Source organism: Phaseolus vulgaris, chromosome 4 (genome assembly GCF_051622355.1).
Source record: "Phaseolus vulgaris cultivar YP4 chromosome 4, ASM5162235v1, whole genome shotgun sequence".
In the NCBI taxonomy this organism is placed as follows: domain Eukaryota; kingdom Viridiplantae; phylum Streptophyta; class Magnoliopsida; order Fabales; family Fabaceae; genus Phaseolus; species Phaseolus vulgaris.
The window spans coordinates 17,089,908-17,097,951 of record NC_143501.1 but is presented as its reverse complement, the minus strand read 5'-3'; the positions used below and the strand labels follow the sequence as shown (position 1 = coordinate 17,097,951).

Here is an 8,044-nt window from a genome sequence, read left to right as displayed (position 1 = left end):
ATGAAAGCAATAAAGACTCAAAGCCTAAAACAAAATAGCAACACAAAGGTGTATGGAATCCTATCACAAATTGCACAAGAACTTGTTCAAGATCAAATGAACAAGAGTGCTTGGGTTGGATCTTCCACAAAGCACACCAAGAACAAATTAAAATAAAAAAACAGCAAGACAAGTAAGGAATTGAAATGACAAAGATGAAATAAAGAAGAACTGAAATTAAAAAGACAAGCTACTCATCTTGAAGAACCAAAAGCTCATGATACCAAATGATGGCATTTCATGTGTTCTTCTTGAATCAAAGTAGTAAAATGGTTGCGGAAGCAATGGGTGAGTGAAACAAAGCCCTCCTAGGAGTTGTGATGGCTTTGAAGGTGCATGATGAGTATGGGATAGAGAGGTTCGGCCAGCTCTATGGAGAATGGTGAAAGGAGTGAAGTTTATAGCCTAGATTTCTAGGAGAAGTAAAGCTAGTGCACAAAATGGGCAGCATAACAATACTCAATTAAACTTGTTCAATACAAAGAGATAGCCTTCCTATTTATAGGCTATTTGGGCTTAAATGTTAAGCTACATTTCTAAGGAAAAGAAAACCAAAATTAAATCTAAATTCTAAGCCATGTGCCATGCAATGACCGGCCACACAACCCTAGGTTCTAGAAGGTTTCCTTCACAAAGTTCTTTCTACACTACCTATCTTACTAAGTACCCCTAATGGGCCTTTTATGCAACAAAGCCTCTTCTCTCCCAAACCGTAGCTTTGGCCCTTGTGTGTGTGAAGCTAGACGGTCTAGGACTCTTCATAGATGCTCCTCATGTAGCCTTGGCCTAGACGCTCCTCATCATGGCTAGATGCTCCCTTTGTGAGGCTAGACGCTCCTTGTGAGGCTAGACGCTCCTTTTGGAAGGCTAGACGGTCTTGGTCTTGGAAGCTTGGCTTTCATAGTGTGGTGAGCTTGGGCCTTCCTCCATCAAAAATCCTAACAAAATTCTGTTTTGGTGGTCGAATGTGCTTTAAATGATTTCCAACTAAATACGCTCCTTCATTAACTGCTTTGACCAATCTTTGGAAAATATAAATAGTTTGTTTATGTTTTCAAACAAGTAAGAGAAACAAATTTGAGTTTTTCAATTGTGAAAGAGTTGATTCAAGATTTGAACATTCACATCAAAGCTTTGGGTTTTCTAAGAGAGTGGAATAAGATTGCATTTGTAATGATTTCAGATTGTTCTATAAACAAGTGTATCTCTTCTCAACCTTCTGTATTTTTGGTGTTGTGTTGCCAAGGAGTGTTGTGTGCTCTTGAGGTGGTCAAGATCAATACTCTTGGTGTGTGATTTTCCAAAGTGAGTGTGTTTCTTGAAGGGTTCAAGGTCACTCTGCTTTGGTGGATTGTGTGTTGTAATCTGGTTTGATTACTTAGTGGATTACCCAGTGGTTTTTTTGGGGACTAGATGTAGCTCTTGGTTTAAGAGCGAACCAGTATAAACTGTTGGTGTATCTTTCTCTTACCCTTAAACTCATTTAAATTATGTTTTTGGTTTTACTGGTATAAACAATCGATTGTTTCGCAGAAACAACCGATTGTTTTTCTGCTGCTTTGCTGTTTTATTGCTCTTGTTCTTGGCTAACCTGATTTCTATTCTAGATTCATACAAATAATTTTGTTAAACTTTAAAAAGATTTCAAAAACCTCTCTTAAACAATTCACCCCCCTCTCGTTTAAGGCCATATGTTCTAACAAAAGCTTTTCCAAATCATTTTAAAATCTACTAAGTGTCAAACAACTTGTTGATTCGAAATTTCAACCTGTTGAAATTTCACTTCCTTTTAGAAAACCCATCTTTTCAAAATGTTAAAGACTCAATTGAGCTTGGATCATCTTAAGGAGTGAATTAACAAGTTTCAAACAACTACACACACACACAACAACAACAAAGTCTTCAAGTTTTCCACTTGGATTTGGAGACATCAAAGCATCTTGTTCAACAAAAAGGTTGATCCAATTCAATTTTTCAAAATTTGAACTGGATAAGACTAAAGGTTGTAGTTTTTTTCTTTCTCTTTTCATTGTTTATCAATATACTAACTTTTACTTTTTATTGAATTATAGTGTAATAAACAACCAGGAAGCTATGAGTGTGGCTATTATGTTATGCAATGGATGATTACCATTGTAAGACTATGCCTTAAAAGTGATTGGCAAGAGGTAACAGGATATGTTAACTTATTTTTATAATTCTGGAACATATATGTATCTTAAAACTAATTTATGTCAACCATATTTTGAAATGCAATTCTTCACGGATGAGACACCAATGTCTTCGGAAGCCATAACATATGTGAAACATTCTTGGTCCACATATTTCATAAATTTTTATAACTCTAGGATAATTGATTAATAGTGTAGGAATTATATATAATTTGATTAGTGTTTGTAATACATTTTGATCAATATATAATTTGATTATCTGGATTTATGTATTTGTCTGGCTGGGTATATATATTTGAACAAGTTAATTTATATGGGAATTAGCACTAAACAGATTGCACTAAAAAAAAGCCATTTACAAAGGCGTCTATTTACCACAGTCGCATTTGTAAATCCAACGCAAGATTTATAAATGCGGATATTACCATAGCCGCATTCATAAATGTGATTTACAAATGCGACTATGGTAAATAATCGCCCTTGTAAATCACATTTATGAATGCGGCTATGGTAATAGCCGCACTTGTAAATGCATTACCCTTTACATATACAAGTGCGGCTACTAGAAATAGCCTCACTTATAAATTGGATTTACAAATATGGCTATATAGCCGCCTTCTTATCTTTTCGATTTAAGAATGTGTGCTAATCAAATGCGGCTATAGCCGCCCTTATAAATGTAAAATAGCCACATTCGTTTTGCCTTTCTGCACCAGTGTGGTCCATAGATATCTATCTTCTTAATACCATAAGACAACTCAACCAAGAATCAGTATGAAAAAAACAAATAATAAATAAACAAATATATTTTTAAATTTTTATTTCTTTCTTTTTTAAAAAAAAAATAAAAGAAAAACAAAACAAAAAACGTGTAATTAAAATTACTTAACTAAATAAAAATTTAAAAAAAAAACTTACATAAAATAATTTAAACAAAAATACTAAGAATAAAATAAAAATAAAGCTAAACAAAAATAAAGCAGAAAATTATAATAATAACTAACAAACTAAAAAAATAAAACAGAATATATATATATATATATATATACATATAAAATTACGTAAAATAAAAAATATGAAAGAAATAAAAGAAAATAATAGAACTAAAAAAATGAAAACAAAATAAGAAAAATATTAAAAAAAAATTAAAAATAAAAATTAAAAAAATAAAACTTACTTAAAATAAAAAATAAATAAATACTAAGAATAAAAAAACTCAAACAAAATAAAACAGAAACTTGTAATTGTAAAAATCTAACTAAAATAAAATAAAAAAACTACGCAAACTAAAAAAAACTAAAAACTAAAATAAATTATAAAAAAAAACTAAAACTAAATAAAATAAAATAAATGCACTAAAACTGACTAAAATAATAAATACACTAAAAAAGGAAAATAAAATTGTACTGGGATGACCGACCGGTCTTCTGACCCGGTCAACCCATGTGTCAAGACCACACTTTAAGGTACGAGGTCGACCATGTGCCACACGTGGCCGACCGACACAAAGTGCTCAAGTCAAAGGTTGACCCAATTAACAAAGGTTAACCTATGGTTAGGAAACGACCTAATCCAACCCTAATCGCTAAGTAACCCCCTAATCCGGCCCAACAGCGAGGGCCCATCAAGGTAATATAAATACCACGCATTCCAAGGAACAAGGTACGTCATTATCTACAGTATTCCAGCCAGCCGAATACGATACCCCACTGACTTGAGCGTTGGAGTGCCATCTGCAGGTACCCCACCCGCCTGAGGAGTCATCCTACGAAAAGGACCGAAGGAGGAAGTGAAGTACGACCGACCGAGTGGCATCCGAAGACAATAGTTCTCCCAGTCCCCAACCTAGTTCGAGAACAATTGGCGCCCACCGTGGGGCCGAGGAGAGCCAGCAACAACCACAGCAGTAGATGGTATCAACCCGCAGCATGGCAGGCATGACCGAAGCAGACCAAACAGCAATGATGATGGCCCTTCAGAAGGAGCTAGCAGAGATGAAGAAGGCGCACGAGGAAACTGCTAAGAAGAATGAGGAGGAGATCAAAAACCTCCAAGAAGAGAACAAGCGGATGAAGAGACTAGTCGAGGGGGTGCCGTCCCTCGCCATGACTAATCAGGCCGGCAGGTCCCATGCCACCAGGGCCGGCGTCCAGGCCGAGAAAGACACCAAGAATGACTTCACTCTGGAAATGGATGGGGAGTCCCATCCCAGCAAGACAATCAACACTACCGCCCCAGCGGGCCCGGACCGACGCCATCCATTCACCGACCGTGTCATGGAAACCCCCTTGCCAGACAAGTGGAAAGGCTTTAACAGGGATCGTTATGATGGGACGACCGATCCAGATGAACATGTGGACGCGTACACGACCCATATGAGCCTGTACACCACGGACGACGCAGTATTCTGCCGAGTCTTTCCAACCTCACTGAAGGGCAGCGCTCTGAGCTGGTTCACCAAGCTCCCATCACACTCTATAGACTGCTTCGAAACCCTGGTAGCCAAGTTCGACATCCAGTTCGCAACGAGCCGCCCCCACCATCTGACATCCATAGCCCTGGTCGGCATTCGTCAAGAGAAGGGAGAGTCCCTCCGAACGTTCATTGACCGGTTCAGCAAGACCGCTATGAGCATTCGCAACCTCAGCCCTGAGGTGGCGATGCATCACATGCTGACCGCCCTCAGACCCGGCCCATTCGCCGACAGCCTGTGCATGCAGCCTGCTACCAACTTGGATGACCTCAGACGCCGAGCGGCCAAATTCATGCAGCTGGAGGAGCTTCGCGAATTCAGAAACAACGCCCGATCTGAGGCAAGCGGGGAAAAGAAAGAAGACAGGGAACGGCAAGGAAGGTCCCGAACCGGTCGGGACCAGAAAAGGGACAATCGCGGACCCCGCTTCTCCCGCTACACACCTTTGAACGCGGAGAGGAGCAAAATTTTGCAAGAGGCCCTGAGCGCCGAGCTAATACCACCGCCCCGAAGGGCCTTGAGCCCAGAAAATGCTGACCGCAATAAAAGATGCCGGTACCATAAGAATACCGGCCACTCTACCGAAGAGTGCCAAGCCCTGAAGGACAAAATTGAGGAACTTATCCAAGCCGGGCACCTCAGACGCTTCGTGCGTGGGACCCGAGAAACGCGTCGCTCCCCATGCAAGGAGGAAACGGTTAGGAGAAGAGACCGAACCCCCCCAGGCCCACGAGAGGGCGACAGGCGGGGAGACCGACGGGGACGAAGAGACGACCCCCCACAAACCAACACTCGCAGAGGCCGAGAAGTGATTAGCACCATAGCCGGAGGGTTCGGTGGCGGAGGCAGTACCAACAGCGCACGCAAGAAGCACCTCCGCGCCGTCCACCAAGTAAACCTCGTCTCCGCCCGACCAAGGATGCCACCAATCACGTTCACAGACGAAGATTTCAAGGGGATAGACCCAACCCAGGACGACCCCATGGTGATATCGGTCGACATCGATAACTTCACGATCAAAAAGACCCTCGTGGACCAAGGGAGCTCGGTCGACATACTATACTGGAAGACGTTCAAAGCCATGAGAATACCGGAGGAGGAAATGATGCCCTACAACGACCACGTGGTCGGCTTCTCAGGGGAGCGCGTAGGGACGAGGGGTTACATAGAGCTGTACACAACGTTCGGCCTGGAAGGGGCCAGCAAAACCCTCAAGATCAGATACCTGGTCATAAATGCCAACACGTCCTACAACATCCTCCTCGGCAGGTCATCCCTCAACAAACTTGGAGCGATCGTCTCCACACCCCATCTAGCAATGAAGTTCCCTTCCCTCTCGGGCGACATCCTGACCATACATGTAGATCAAAAGGTCGCCCGAGAATGTTACGCCGAAAGCCTGCGGGTCGAGCCCACACAACAGGGGCCCAGCGGCAGCCGCTCGCCCAGACGAAAGATCGCCGGCCGTGGAAGAAGCCCCCGCCGACACTCACCCCAACCAAAGAAGGGCATCACCATGGCAGACCTGGATCCCAGGGAAGTTGAGCCAAGACTTGAAGCCAAGGACGAGCTGCGACAAGCCGAACTCGACGGGGAGGATCGGTATACAAGCATAGGCACGACAATGGCCGCCGCCGATGCGGACTTCGTTCACCAAACCCTCAAAAGAAACGTAGACCTCTTTGCCTGGACGACGGCCGATGTACCAGGAGTCCATCCGGACATCATCACCCATCGCCTCTCGGTATATAAAGAAGCCCGCCCGGTCGCGCAAAAGAAGAGGAACCATGGTGAGGACAAGCGGCTGGCTGCCAGAAGTGAAGCCGAGAAGCTCTTGAAAGCCGGCTTCATAGCCGAGGCACGATACTCCACTTGGCTGGCCAACGTCGTGATGGTTAAAAAGTCAAGCGGCAAATGGCGGATGTGCGTAGATTACAAAGACCTCAACAAGGCGTGCCCCAAGGACTCATATCCCCTTCCTAACATCGACCGGCTCGTAGACGGAGCGGCCGGCCACAAGATATTGAGTTTCTTAGACGCCTACTCCGGCTACAACCAGATCAGCATGCACCATAGCGATAGAGGTAAAACGGCCTTCACAACGGACGGTGCAAACTACTTCTACAAGGTAATGCCGTTCGGCCTAAAGAACGCCGGGGCTACCTACCAGAGGCTCATGGACAAGATTTTCAAAGGGATGATCGGCCGAAGCGTAGAGGTGTAAGTGGACGATATCGTGGTGAAGTCCGACTCGTGCGGCCAACACATCAAAGACGTACAAGAAGTCTTCGACGCCTTGAGAAGGGTCAACATGCGCCTTAACCCCGAGAAGTGCGCGTTCGGCGTTGAAGGCGGCAAGTTCCTCGGCTTTATGCTGACCCACAGAGGAATCGAAGCGAACCCCGACAAGTGCAAGGCCATAACAGAGATGAGAAGCCCGAAAAACTTGAAAGAAATTCAACAACTGCTTGGCCGGCTGACAGCACTCTCCAGATTCGTACCCCGCCTCGCCGAACGGATCAAGCCGATAGCCACAATGCTCCGTAAAACTTCGAAATTTAGCTGGAACGAGGAGTGCGAGCAAATCTTCGGCCAGCTCAAAGAATTCCTGTCCTCGCCGGCCGTCATCCAAAAGCCCCGCCTAGACCTACCCATAGTAGTCTACCTAGCGGTATCAGAGGAGGCGGTCAGTGCCGCCCTCGTCCAAGAGGTGGACCGCGAAGAACACCCGGTATACTTTGTCAGCCGGACGCTCCATGCAGCCGAGACCAGGTACCAAATGATAGAGAAGGTGGCACTGGCCCTGGTGTTGACAGCAAGGAGAATGCGCCCATACTTCCAGAACCACGAAATCAGGGTAAAGACCAACTATCCCATATATAAAATTTTGTCTAAACCCGATCTTGCAGGACGAATGATAGGGTGGTCGGTCGAGCTTTCAGAGTTCGACATCAAGTACGAACCGAGGGGTGCCATCAAATCCCAATGCCTAGCGGATTTCGCAGCCGAGCTCCCCAAGAACACAGAAACCTGAGCGAAATGGGTCCTCTACGTGGACGGCTCTTCCAATAAAACGGCCTGCGGAGCCGGGGTCGTCCTCGAAGGGCCTGGGGACTTGCTGATTGAGCAAGCCCTCCAGTTCTCCTTCAAAGCAACGAACAACCAGGCGGAATACGAGGCCATACTGGCCGGCCTCAACTTAGCGAACGACCTAGGCGCGCGAGAGGTCGCATGCAAGAGCGACTCCCAGTTGGTCGTCGGCCAAATCAAAGGAGAGTTCGAAGTCAAAGAACCCCTCCTCCAACGATACTACCACACCGTCCGTAACGTCATGACCAAATTCGACGCGGTGGTGGTCCAA

At 44.6% G+C, this 8,044-nt stretch overlaps 1 pseudogene; it reads left to right on the top strand.

Moving 5' to 3' along the window:
* Window positions 1-4,138: 4,138 nt before the first annotated feature.
* LOC150027942 (uncharacterized) lies at window positions 4,139-7,717 on the top strand (annotated as a pseudogene).
* Window positions 7,718-8,044: the final 327 nt, after the last annotated feature.